Below are 13,808 nucleotides of genomic sequence, written 5' to 3'. Positions count from 1 at the left end.
TTAAATTTTTCTTTCCGTTGGCCCTTTTTTCACCCCACAAATAAAAAATCATATTTTAATAAGAATTAATTTTAGATGTGTGTCTTGATTATAAGAAAACGTTTCTCCAATCTTTGCCTTGTGTCTTTTATGACTCTCTTGATTTGGGCTTTGCGAAAATTGCAAATAGCTCCGAAATCAAAGGTCTCCCGACGGTCGTACGTGTGCAACACACACACACACACACACACACTCACACACACATACACACACACACAAACATACACACACACACGCACGCACACACTAACACTCTCACACACAATACAGCTCTCTCGGTGCTCGGTGGCCTTCGCGAAAAAAAAGTTTCTTCTGCTGCAGCGGTCCAGCGGGCTAGCGGGCTCACACCCCCAGCGAGCAGGCCGCCGAGAGGGCTGTGCCGCTGGTCAGTGTATTGATGCGGTCCCGCGGGGGACACTACTAGTATATAGTTTCCTCACATATCATGTAATGCGGACTGCAGGACGACGGGGAGCGCCGCCAGCGCCAGCAGACTGACTCCGAGAGTCGTTCTCGTCGCTCTGTCTCTCTCGCACTCACGAGGCGTGCCGTACGGGTGCGAGAGAGACGGAGCGACGAACAACGACTCTCGGAATCAGTCTGCAGGGCGCGGCGGCGCGTAAAAATGTCGCCAAAGTGCGCGCCGAGGAAATTACGGAGATCGAGTCCAGCGCCTCCGTCGTCGCCGTCGTGGTGGCCGTCTGGGAGGAGGCCGCCGCGTCGCACAGTGGATCAGAAGACCAGTTGAGGACCTCCACTTCCACTGAAGGTGGTCAAATCCCGGACGCGTTTTGAGCCCCAAAGTCGCTAAATGGGAGTCGAACCGAGCGTGTGACCCCACCAATGGGTTGCTCTCTGAACGAGGAATCCATTGGTGGGGTCACACGTTCGGTTCGAGTCCTGGTTAGCGACTGGAGCTCGAAACGCGTCCAGAGTTTTGGCCGCCTCCACCGGTCTTCTGGCCCACTGTGCGGGAGGAGGCCACCCTCTCGGCCCGTGCCGCGTCGCGCACCGTGTCGCCGCGGACGCGACAAATTTATGGACCGTAATGGAAATGCAGCCCCAGAAGCAATCCTGTTTGCGCACCTCGGGGACCTCGGCCACGCTAGGACACCACCAGGACACCGCCGCGGACATGCAAAAACGGCGCCAACGGTGGGCCTCTTGGTTTGTTTTCGTTGGTGGCGGTGTGGGGCCGAAAATCACTACACTGCCGTGCGGTCTCCAAGGGTTGACCCACCGTAAAATTTTGTGTATCATGATTGTTGGAATGTGCAAGATTTCTAGCGTATTTACCATACATGTTGCCTACGTTGAAACGGTTTCGCCACCTGAATGTGTAGAATGTGTTCAAATTTCGTACAATGCATTTACAATGCAAGTTTTTCTCCGTGCAGGCAGGGGATAGAGCACCCGTGCCACTTTCTGAAAAATTTCCCTAATTTGATGTTTCAAAAATATTTCTCCTGCGTGATTGGCTGCCGGGAGGGAAGGAAGGACGCCGACACGCCGTAAACTTTTGTGTAAACTTTTGCAGGCGCGAAAACCGGTCAAAAACGCATCTTTCGAAAAGTATCGCCAGTGTAAAACGCGTGGTTCGTGCACAGCACTTCTTGATGGCCTATAAAGAGAAGGGATAATGATCATCTCCCCCCCCCTCTCTGTGTGTGTGTGTGTGTGTGTGTGTGTGTGATGAGGAGAGAGAGAGAGAGAGAGAGAGAGAGAGAGAGAGAGAGAGAGAGAGGCAGTGTGAGCGCATGCTGCAGCAGGCAGTGACGAAGCCCGGAATAGCACACTTATCTGACGTGCGGAATTGTCTCGGACGTTCAGGAACGCCAAGAGAAGAGGGTTGTGAGTCGCTTGCTCGGGGCCCAACAGGCCCGCCAGGGGGAGAAGGGGAGAGAGAGAGAGAGAGAGAGAGAGAGAGAGAGAGAGAGAGAGAGAGAGAGAGAGAGAGAGAGAGAGAGAGAGAGAGCCGCCACGGTGAACCCCGCCGGGACTCGCAGGGCCCCACAGAGGTACTAGGCGAGAAAGCAGTGCGGCGTGGAGTGGGGAGGGAGGGAGGGAGAGAGAGAGAGAGAGAGAGAGAGAGAGAGAGCGAGAGGGAAAGGTGTCACTAGCTCCGCACCGCTCCGCGCTAGCTCTGACTGCGGGCAGGGAGCTATTACGTCCCCTTCTAACAGACTCCTCATCTCTGTCTGTGCGTCTTCCCTTCGGCTAATGAGAAAGAACCTGGGCTTGCCGTCTCTCTCTCTCTCTCTCTCTCTCTCTCTCTCTCTCTCTCTCTCTCTCTCCAAGGTGCCCCTACCGACAAAGCGGCCGGCCTTACGCGTGTGTCGTTTAGGGGAACGGGTTGTCGCGCCGCTGCAGCTCGCCTAGGATGACGTTCGATGACTGGAAAACGTAAATTAAAACCAGTTGGAAAAAGTGTCCGGTCGGCCGGGGCCGCGGAGGAGGGAGAAGGGAGACATGGTATGGATCGGCCATCTTTATGTCCGAGAACACGGAAAAGGGATTTGAGATTGGAATGAACAACAGGGCTCTTCATAAATCGTGAGCGCGCCGCCGTCTCAAGGCCCCCACACTGTGGGCACAGGTCCCCACTAGTCCCCACAAGGTGCCCGGGCCAGCCGTGCGTAATTTGGACGCTATCGGACAGACACCCATAACCCATGGGACGCCCCGGCGCCAGTCGATGGGACAGCTGGAGACCCCTACGGCCACTGGGGACCTCCGGAATCACACTCGACTAATATCGTTCCAGATGCCACACCGTGCCGCTCGCACGCCCGCGCACATTGGGCGGGGTGGCCGAAACTCTAGACGCGTTTTGAGCTCCAGAGTCACTAAATGGGCCTCGAACCAAATTTGAGACCCCACCAATGGTTTGCTCTCCGACCGAGGAATCCATAAAGAGGCGGGGGGTGTCACACGTTTGATCTGAGTCCTGTTCAGCGACTCAGGAGCTCAAAGTACGTCAAGTACGTCTGGCCGCCGCCACCGTGTCCATGCGCCGCAATTTTTGATCGCATTTTTGGTCCCATTCCTCCTTCAAATTTTCATCGTCAGGATCAAGTTTTGGGTAAAATTTCAACTCTTTCCGTTCCCGCCTCGCCTCGCCCTCGCCCGCCCCTTCCGAGACTTTGTCACTTTGTGAAATATTGCTGAGGTACCGGCGGCCACTGATCGATATGTGCACGTCTACGATTTTACGTCCGACGGTCTCGGGGTGAATGGTTCAGCGGTGCCCCCGGAGAAGGGGCTCCGGACCTTCCTGTATACCTGTGGGGCGCCCTGGGGCGCGGCGGGGCGGGGCGGGGCGGGGCGGGGCGGGGCGGGGTGCGACGGGTGTAGTCTTTTGGTGCCAACCTCAAGTTTGATAAAAATCGAGCGCCTCACCTAGGCGCCACCCTCGATACCGCTCTGTCTGTGTGTGTGTGTGTGTGTGTGTGTGTGTGTGTGTGTCTGTCTGTCTGAGAGAGAGATAGAGGGCACATAGAGGGGGAGGGTCGGTGTGTGTGAGTAGTGTGTGGGTGTGTTTTGACTGCTACATAATGAGCCTCTTATTCCGTTTTGGCACATGACATTTCTCTTCTCTCTCACTCCCCTAATCAGACTTTGCTACCTGGACTTGCCTGGTCGTGATTTGTGTGTCCTCTTCGAATTGGCTTGTCAACGGAGAGGCCCTTCCTTGGATGCCCTTGGTATCGAAGCTCGCGCGCCGCGCCTCTTCGCTCTGTCTCTCTCGCACTCACGGTGTGTGTCGTAGGAGTGCGAGAGAGAGAGAGAGAGAGAGAGAGAGAGAGAGAGAGCAAGAAGTGCGGGCGGTGAATTCGCTCGCCTGTCTTGCGATCTTCGCGGATCCTCCTGCTGCCCGTGTACACCGTGTTCCGCTCGAGCCGACTGATTCCGAGACTCGTTTTCGTCGCTCTGTCTCTCTCGCACTCACGGGGCGTCCCACATAGGTGCGAGAGAGACAGAGCGACAAAAACGACTCTCGGAAGTAGTCTGCAGGGCCTGCAGGGTCGACGCGAGCCAGCTTCGCCACCATAAACCCTCCCACTGCGCTTTCGCCTGGCCGTCCCGACCGCCGACTCGCGCGCTAACTTTTTATATCATTTCATTTTCCCGACCACCCTCGCCTCGCCTCGCCGTCAGTTCGGGTGAGACGTGCGCGCGCTCCCGGCTGCCCCGGCGGCCGGCCGCGCGGAGCGGTGGCTTGACTCGCATCGGGACTTATGGCATCTCGCCAGAGTCGGTGGCGGACTGCCGGGCCGGCCGCCGGACTGGCGGGGGCTAGGGAGCACCTCGGGGCGTCGAGCACCCCGTCATGAGCCCCCGCCTTGCGGCCCACAGTGGGCCAGAAGACCGGCGCCGGCGGCCAAAACTCACGGCGTTTTGAGCTCCAGAGTCGCTGACCAGGACTCGAACCGAACGTGTGACCCCACCAATGGATTCTTCGTTCGGCGACCAATCCATTGGTGGGGTCACACGCTCGGTTCGAGTCCCATTCAGCGACTCTGGAGCTCAAAACGCGTCTAGAGTTTGGCGTCCTTGTGGTTCATCATCGAGTACAGTGACTGCGTCGATTCCTCGGCAGTTACAGCCAGGCCGCTCGGTGCGATCAGTTCCCTTTCTGCTTCCGACTGGGCCTTGTTGTTGTTGTTGTTGTTGTTGTTGTTGTTGTTGTTGTTGTTGTCGTTGTCGGGGCCGCTCCGCCGGTCACACTGCGGTGGCCGCTTCCCGCCCGGCGCTTCGCGGGCTTCGCGCGCTTGATCAGCTATTCCGTAAGAGCAGCGCGGAGCCACTTAAAATGTTGTTGGCCCAGCCAGTATGACGGAGACGCAGCCGCGCGGCCGCCACGCCGCCCGCGCGCCCTGAAATATTCAATACGGGAATAAGTTTCGATCTCGCTCGCACCCCCAACCCAGTGTGCCACCAGCGGCAACGCCATAGCGCCGTCGTCGTCTCTCTCGCACCCCCGCAGTGTGTCCGCTCCAGTCTCGAGTCAACCCCATCTTCCCTAGCTATTTTTTTTCGACCCGCAAAGAAAAATCGTCAAAATCTGCAAAACTGCCGCACTCCTTCCGCGACGCGGACTATTTGCTACTTCCGGCAGGGCGTTTGTTGTTGTTGTTGTTGTTGTTGTTGACGTCGGGGAAGAAAGCACGGCCCTGGACACGGCCCGGCACTCCGCGGCGCGCCAGAGCAAGTGACATTCGAAATACATGCGGCGACGTGCGAGGCGCGGGGGCGGGGCGGGGCGGGGCGGGGCGGGGCGGGGCGGGGCGCCTCGCGGGGCCTCTCGGTGAAATAATAAATTCAGGCCCTTTTTACGACAAGCCAAACCGATCCGCGGCGGGGCCCGTGCCGTGCCGCGGTGCGGGGCTTAGGGCTTGCCCACATTTCCTGGTCGACTCTGGAAAAATAGGATAGGTGTTTGTGTATCGTTGTGCGCGTGCATATTGACTCCCTTCTCTACGCGACACAGTGGGCTAGAAGACCTGTGGAGGCGGTCAAAATCTCGAACGCGGTTTGAGCTCCAGAGTCCGCTAAATGGGACCCGGACCGAACGTGTGACCCTACCAATGGATTGCTCTCCGAACGAAGAATGCATTGGTGGGGCCACACGTTCAGTTCGAGTCCTGTTTAGTGCCTCTGGAGCTCAAAAGGCGTCTGGAGTTTTGGCCGCCGGCACCCACTGCACTCTAAATGTTCTTCAGTGAAGATTCTCCATATTGTGGTGAAAATGTTTCACATTATGGTGACCTCGTAACATACCACTGTACCTTATAGATATTTTGACGAATTTGGTTGGTATTATGGAGAAAATCCCCACCATAATATGTTAGTGTAGCCTTTCACCGTAAGTCATTTACAGTGTGTGCGAAGGGTAAGGAAGTTGGAAGGAGAGGTCAAAATGCGCGGGAGCATGGCAGGGACCCAGGATTTGCGGTGGAGGCAACGCCAGGGCAACGCCAACGGAGGTGATGCGTCATGTTGGCTGTTTTATCTGGGTCGTATATCAGTAATAATGCTGGATGTCTTGACGTATTGCCCGGCCGGCCGAACGTAAGCTGCCGTACACTCTAAAAAAAATGCTTCTTAAATTTCATAATCTGGATTTGAAGTTATTTGTAGAACAATGGATCTTAAATTTCATATCCAAAAAGTTCTTAAATTTCATAACTTGCTGTTCTCAACTTTCAGAAGTGGTTTATGAAATGTAAGAACTAGTTTATTAATTTTTTAGAATCAATTGGTTTTGAAAATTCACATTTGGTTCTGAATCTCTACAACCAATATTATGAAACATGATAATAGTTTCATTACTGCCCACAAAATGTATAAATAAAAAATAATAATAAAAAAAACCTTTATCCCTTTCTTAATGAATATGTTACAAATGATGAAATCTCAGAAAGCTATGATTTCTTTTCACACTCAGTATTATCGCAAATCGTTGCAGCTGGCCAACGGAAATAAGCATTGTACTGTAGTGCAGTCGACGCTGTTAACAGTCAGAGGCGCAGCAGTGCATAAGATCCAGATGCACTTTAGGGAAACTCGGTCGACACGCAGAAACTACTTTGGGGACGAGGATGAAAGAGGAGAAGCGAATTGACATAATACGCCACCCACACGTTCATCGCCCGTCCCTACAGTTAAGAAGATGGAATAACAGCACTCAGTAACACCGCTTTTGGCGAAAACACGTCCTTTTTCCGAGGGTCGCCAAAATAGCTTGTAACTCTTGAACACGAGTGGTGGCTGTTCGGCACCACAAGCAACACTTTAACTGCACTCTACGCACTACGCGCACTAACGGTACATAGCGAAACAAAATTGATGACGCGAACTTGCGGTGACGCGGACGCGGACTGGATACGATGTGCACAGCACTGGAGACAAAGACACACTAAAAGTGACGCAGTGTCGCCGAAATCCCGTGTGGCCGAGGGATTACGCGACCCCTCGCCGTGCACAGGTAGCTTCGGCTTCGGCCGGCAGGCCGGCGAGCGGTGATTTTCCGTGGAAGCAGCGCCGACTCGGCTCGGGGCGGCTCGGCTCGGCCGGCTCGGGGCGGCTCGGCTCGGCTTGGCCGGCTCGGCTCGGCTCGGCTCGGCTCGGCCCGGAGGACGGTGGCCGGTCAGGCATTGCAAGGGACGCGATTTGCAGCCTCTTGGGAAATACTACACACAAATTTTGAACATGCATTAACTGGAGCATGCCTGCAAGTACGCTCCAACAAGCGCATGCCCGCCAAGCATGCACTAACTAGTGCATCATGCCATGTACACGCGAACTGAAGCAGACAGCTCTCCATACCTCTCATTAATGTAATAACTGTATGCACTAAAAAGTAGTAGGCATACGCTAGCAAAAGCGTGCTTGCTCCAGTTAGTGCATAAAATGTACGTTTTTCAGTTTGTAGACCGCCCCTAGGACTCCTACCTTAGCGGTTCGGAAAATGTTAACACATGCCGATAAAAATGAAAACTTCACCTCTTTATTAATTTAACCATGAATAAAGGACTAGGCAGCAGGACTAAACGGTTAAAAATTTCAGAACCTTGCTCTAAAATCGGCTAGCGTTATAAACTTTCAAAGCGAAAATCTAGATTTTAAGAACCAGAGTTATAAGTCACTCTGTTCTAAAAGTTTATAACCAGTTAATCTTAAAATCCATAACCCAAATCTTAGGTTTCATAACACGATCTTAAATTTTATACGAAGGTTATAAAAATTAAGGTTTAGAACGTGATTATGAAATTTTAGACTCCTTTAGATATGAAATTTCATAATTTTTTTTAGAGTGTAATGAAAAAGCGATCGCTGACCAGACGGAGCCGTGTCCGAGAGTCCGAGCGAGGGTCAGCGCGGAGGGGGTGGGGAGGAGGCGAACCAGAGCACCCAGCGGCCAAGACTAAGGGGATTTTTGTTTTGCAGTGATAACGACAACGACCCGCGTTTCATTGAACCTGACGAACTCCACCCCGCAGTGGGCCAGAAGACCGGTGGAGGCGGTCAAAATCACGGACGCGTTTGGAGCTCCAGAGTCGCTGAATGGGGCTCGAACTGAACGTGCGTCCCGAACTAATGAATTGCCCTCCGAACGATGAATCCATTGGTGGGGTCACACGCTCGGTTCGAGTGCTGTCTAGCGATACTGGAGCTCAAAACGCGTCTAGTTTCGGCCGCCTCCGCCGGTCCTCTGGCCCACTGTGCGCCGTGTTGGTCGAGGTGTCGCAAAATAATCGAACTCGATCGCCAATACCATAGTCGATAGGACATAACGTGGCCCTCGCCGAGACGGATGTTCGCGGTCTCGCCCGGCGAACATGATCGAGGGCTCTCCCTGACACTCTTCCCCAAAAAGCAGCAGCAGCCACCATAAAGCAGGAGAAAAAATAAGCCGGTGGCCTCGCCTAGCCTCGCCGAGGGGATGGAGGGAGCTATCCGTTACGTGTCACCCGTGAATCACTTCCATATCCATCCATAAAACACACATTCCATTTTTGCGGCAATTTTCTATTTTTTCGGCGGTGCGCGCGGTGCGGCGGCGGAGCTCGGGGAAGCCTCCCCGTGGGACGTGCCGCGGCCGTGGGGAGGACGGCACAGTGGGCCAGAAGACCGGCGCCGGCGGCCAAAACTCTAGACGCGTTTTGAGCTCCAGAGTCGCTAAATGGGACTCGAACCGAACGTGCGTCCCCACCAATGGATTGCTCTACGAACGAGGAATCCATTGGTGGGGTTACACGTTCGGTTTGAGTCCCTGTCAGCGACTCTGGAGCTCAAAACGCGTCTAGAGTTTTGGCCGCCGGCGCCGGTCTTCTGGCCCACTGTGCGGGGTCGGCTCTAGGCCTGCCTGGGCTGGGCCTACCTTAACGAGAGGCAGTCCGCGAACCGAACGCGGTTTCAGATCTTCAGTTCTACGATGCCGGTGCGAGGTGGGTTTGTTTCGCTGTCTTGAACCGCTGAAAGGTCTGTAGTGGCTTTACAGCGATGACGACGACGAAGACGAAAATGTCAAACTTTTTGTGACAAGCTAAACCTGCGATCAAAAGCTGGTTACACACTTAATGTTTTTGTACAAATTTTGTACGAGACATCACAGGTTTTTTTTTGTGCACACGAACTTTTCGTACAATTCTGTACAAAAACGGCGAAAAATGTGCAGTTTTTCGTACGAAAATTGGACGAAAATGTCGTGTTCACAAAAGAAAACTGTGATGTCTCGTTCAAAATTGTACATAACATTTAGTGTGTACTGGACGACTAAGCTGGAGTTTTCGTTGTCCTTTTCCGGACGAACAGCAACCAGCTTTCGGCTGTCGGTATCGACTTGTCGATTGTAGCTATCGAACCAAATCGATCACCACAACAAAGTATTTTTTTTCCCCCCGTGTGCTACGCGCTGCAAGTGAAACTGATGCGCCGACACCTGTCGGCCTGTCACCGCGAGGGGCTTTACCTATTCCAGACCGAAAAGCTCTCCGCATATTCCCCCGACGGGTCCTGCCGCTATGGTGCCGGGGAAGTCCCAGGGAAGTCCCGGGGAAGGGGTTAAGCATGCAAAACCATGCCAAATGTATGGAAACATGTCGCGAGGCGCGCCGCATCGCCGCGGGGGAATAAAATCTTCCGTCTCTCTCGCACCCGCGGGGCGTTGCCGGCGTGCCGCGGGGGTGCGAGAGAGACAGACTGTGTCCGGAAGCGGCCCGCCGAAGGGGAAGGCGAACGGGGTGCGAAGCCGGCTGGGGAGCGCCGTCATGGACTCCAGCAGACTGATTCCGAGAGTCGTTTTCGTCGCTCTGTCTCTCTCGCACCTGTAAGGGACGCCCCACGAGTGCGAGAGAGACAGAGCGACGAAGACGACTTTCCGAGTCAGCCTGCAGGGTGGGCATCGTGCGCCCTCCAGGGTGGCATCAGCATGTCCGCACGCCGAGGATTTTTCATCCGGAGAATCATTTTTGCCTTACGCGGTTCCCCCTCTTCCTCTTCGCCCCCGAGGGGAAGAACACGAACTTGAAATAGCCTTTGCAGCAGGACAGGTAGATCATAACGCGCATGTTTTCGATGTTTGTGTATGATTGACGAAGTGAACTAACAAGCTCGAAGGCTGGCGGCGCGTCACCTCTCTCTCTCTCTCTCTCCTCTCTCTCTCTCTCTCTCCCCCCCCCCACAAACACACACACACGCACGCACGCGCGCGCGCTCTGCCCTCCGTAACCTTCGCGGGGCCACGGACTCTCCAACCTCGGCAGCAAAGCAGAAACGGTACGAAAAGTTATGGAGGAGACAGCGGTGGCTCTCGCGTGATTTACAGCAGGTTTAGGTCGCAGCCTCTATGACGGCGATGGCGCGATTTTGATCCCCGACGTAGAAACAATTTGGCATCGGCTGCCTGCGAGGGATGGCGGCGGGGCGGGGAAACACCGCAAACTTCTCAATGGGAAAAACCAACAACAATTTTAAAAAAGATCTGGTTTTTAGGGGGGTTTTGGTGAGAGTACCAGTAAGGCTGAGGCGCCGTACAGATAGGCAAACCAAACCAATACCGCTGAAGTCAGCCTGTCGTTGTTTTTCTGCCTTAAATAGTGACGTTTTGACTCGCCGTGTAACAAATCCCCCCCCCCCCCCCCGCTACTAGGCCGATCCTAATTTGCACCTGCAGGAAACCACCCTTTCGTGTCACCTGCTCGACATCAAACAATGTGCGCCCGGGCTGACCACTGTGTGTGTGTGTGTGTGTGTGTGTGTGTGTGTCTGTGTCTGTGTGTGTCTGTGTCGGTGTGAGTGTGTGTTTCAGGGAGGAGCGTCAGGGAGGGGCAAACATACCGTGACGCTCGCGTCACGCGTAATGCACGCGCGTGAGAGAGAGAGAGAGAGAAAGAGAGAGAGAGAGAGAGAGAGAGAGAGAGAGAGAGAGGCGGGAAGGGGGAGGGCAACGAGGGGAAGGGAGAGAGAGACAAGCGAAATATTCATACGGTCAGGATGGCGGGCCGTTCAATCAGGGCCGGCACCTGTCTCTGTCTGACCGTGTCTCTAGAACGACGACAATGGTCCCCCCCCTCTCTCTGTCTCTCTCGCTCCGCTGTCACGGCAGATGGGCCCGAGTGGCACGGCACTGCTCCCCTCCTTGCGGGGCAGGCCGGCCGGGCCGGTCGCACGCAAACAGGTGTATAATGTAGGCGACAGCGCTGTACTAGGCCTGTACTAGGCCTGCACTACACACGCAATATCGCGGAGCCCCGCCGCCGCCACGCCACTCGAAGAAGAGGCACCCGCCTTGTTTATTTTTCCAGTGTGCGCGCTCGGCCCGTTTGTGGTTCGGTTTTGCGGTCACGCCGTCATTTTTCTGTGGCCGACCTAACACGGCCTTTATGAATGGGCAGCAGACTGATTGCGAGAGTCGTTTTCGTCGCGCTTTCTCTCTCGCACCTCTACGGGACGCCCCATGAGTGCGAGAGAGACAGAGCGACGAAAACGACTCTCGGAATCAGTCTGCAGCGTGCGGTCAGGGCTCAACTCGGTCGGGGCGTCGGGTCAGGTATAAAGACGCGGAGTCAGGTGGGGGCGGGGTGTTACCTGTCCGAACGGGGCGCGTGTGTGCGCCTACTTGCCTGGCATGGGCGTTTGATCCCGACGGCGGCCGATGTGTTTTGACAAATGGCCAACTTGGGGGCGGCTGGGCGGCTTAATTCACCACCTGCAGCGAGGGGCTTCGATGGACACAAATGCCAAGGCACACACAGTTGCCAGCGAAGTTTCTGTTCCTCTCTCTTTCACTGGCTGTCCATAAGGATCAACAAGGATACACTCTAAAAGTCTGATGGTGAAGATTCTTCATATTATGGTGAAAATTCTCCATTAACATGGTGGTGCAGCTGACTTCGTTACTTACAATTCAAAATTCATTGCACGTTACAGATATTTTGTCGAATTGTTTTTGTATTATGGAGAAAATCTCCGCCATAATATGTTGGTGCAGCCTTTCACCGTAAGATATTTAGAATGTAAAGCTGCGAAATACATTACGTCATAAGTGGACGATCCCTGGGCAGAACTTTTTGTCGGTCACACACTCTCTTTTCCGGTCGCTGATTTGGCGGGGCGGATTGAAACCCTAGCCGCGCCGCGTGTGGTCGGCGTCCGCCTGCAGACTCACTCCCAATGTCACTCTGTCTCTCTCGCACTGCCGCGGGCCGCCGCGCGGGTGCGAGAGAGACAGGCCGGGTCCTAATGATGACGTCTGTCACAATCGACATGATACCCCGCGGTTGTAATGAACGAGCCTCGCACCGTCAGTCCGGATGACCGGGATGACTGCTGCAGACTGATTCCGAGAGTCGTTTTCGTCGGTCTGTCTCTCTCGCGCGCACGGGGCGTCCCATGTAGGTGCGAGAGAGACAGACCGACGAAAACGGCTCTCGGAATCAGTCTGCTGAAGACGTCGCTCAGATATGGATCAGGCTGCCAGCGGGCTGCCAGCGCTAGCAGGCCGACGACGCGGGGCTGTCAACACGCCGTGTGTTTAACGCAGTCGCCGCCAGGCAGCGCCGAGCAGCGCCGGGCGTCGCCACGGTAGCGACAGACCATCTATCAGCTGTCCCGCCTCGCTGCAGCGCCGGCCCAAGCCGCAGCCCGGACGGCCTCATGTCAAGGAAATATCGGGACGGGCTACTGTTGCTTCAAGTCCGCTCGTACACGGACATTACACTTGAAAAAAAAAATCTAACAAAAACAAGTTGGTTGTTCCCAGTCAACAGTCTTTCACACCCTTTTAGGCCCTTTGGAAAGGGATTAAAATTTTGCCTAGAGTTCCACACACTGAATGTTATGTACAATTTTGTACGGGACATCACAGTTTTTTGTGCACACGAAATTTTCGTACGATTTTTGTACGAAAAATTGCACATTTTTCGCCGTTTTTGTACAAAATTGTACAAAATTTTGCTCAAATTTGTACGAAAAGTTCGTGTGCACAAAAAACTGTGATGTCTCGTACAAAATTTGTACAAAAACATTTAGGGTGCTCTGGCTCACGCCGTGCCAAGGTGTGCAATTCTTTATGCCTTTATTGGACTAGTGTGTCTTTTTTGACACGGTTATAGAAAAGAGGCAGAAACGGGGTGAGTTTTCTCCTTCCAGTGTCCTTATCCAGAGAATCCCTGCTTCTCCGCTGACCGGCCGCCTGACCCACGCGAGGCGACCGCCCCGCCCCATTTTGTCATGTGGGATTTCTCTGATATTTTTGCCATGTTTTATGGCGGCACGGGTGGCGGCCAATATGCCATCGTCCTCGTCCTCCTCGTCTTCCTCCTCGTCCTCGTCGGCCTCCTCGTCCTCATCCTCTTCGTCGTCCTCGTCCTCATCCTCCTCGTCGTCTTCCTCGTCCTCATCCTCCTCGTCGTCTTCCTCGTCCTCGTCGGCCTCCTCGTCCTCATCCTCTTCGTCGTCCTCGTCCTCATCCTCCTCGTCGTCTTCCTCGTCCTCGTCGTCGTCCTCCTCCTCCTCCTCCTCCTCCTCCTCCTCCTCCTCCTCCTCCTCCTCCTCCTCCTCCTCCTCCTCCTCCTCCTCCTCCTCCTCCTCCTCCTCCTCCTCGTCTTCCTCCCCTTCGCCTTCCCCGAGGACCTCGCGGTCTCCGTCCCGGCGCCTGGCCCTTGTAATAGGGATGTCCTCCGGCGCCCCAAATTTATTGACACAAGCATCATAAAGTTATTATACTATCTGCGGACGGCCCCAGGGGCATCGGGGCCATCGGG

The sequence above is a fragment of the Thrips palmi genome, unplaced genomic scaffold, assembly GCF_012932325.1.
Source record: "Thrips palmi isolate BJ-2018 unplaced genomic scaffold, TpBJ-2018v1 HiC_scaffold_6, whole genome shotgun sequence".
Classification (NCBI taxonomy): domain Eukaryota; kingdom Metazoa; phylum Arthropoda; class Insecta; order Thysanoptera; family Thripidae; genus Thrips; species Thrips palmi.
The sequence above is the reverse complement of the archived record's forward strand: the minus strand, read 5'-3'. Positions refer to the sequence as shown.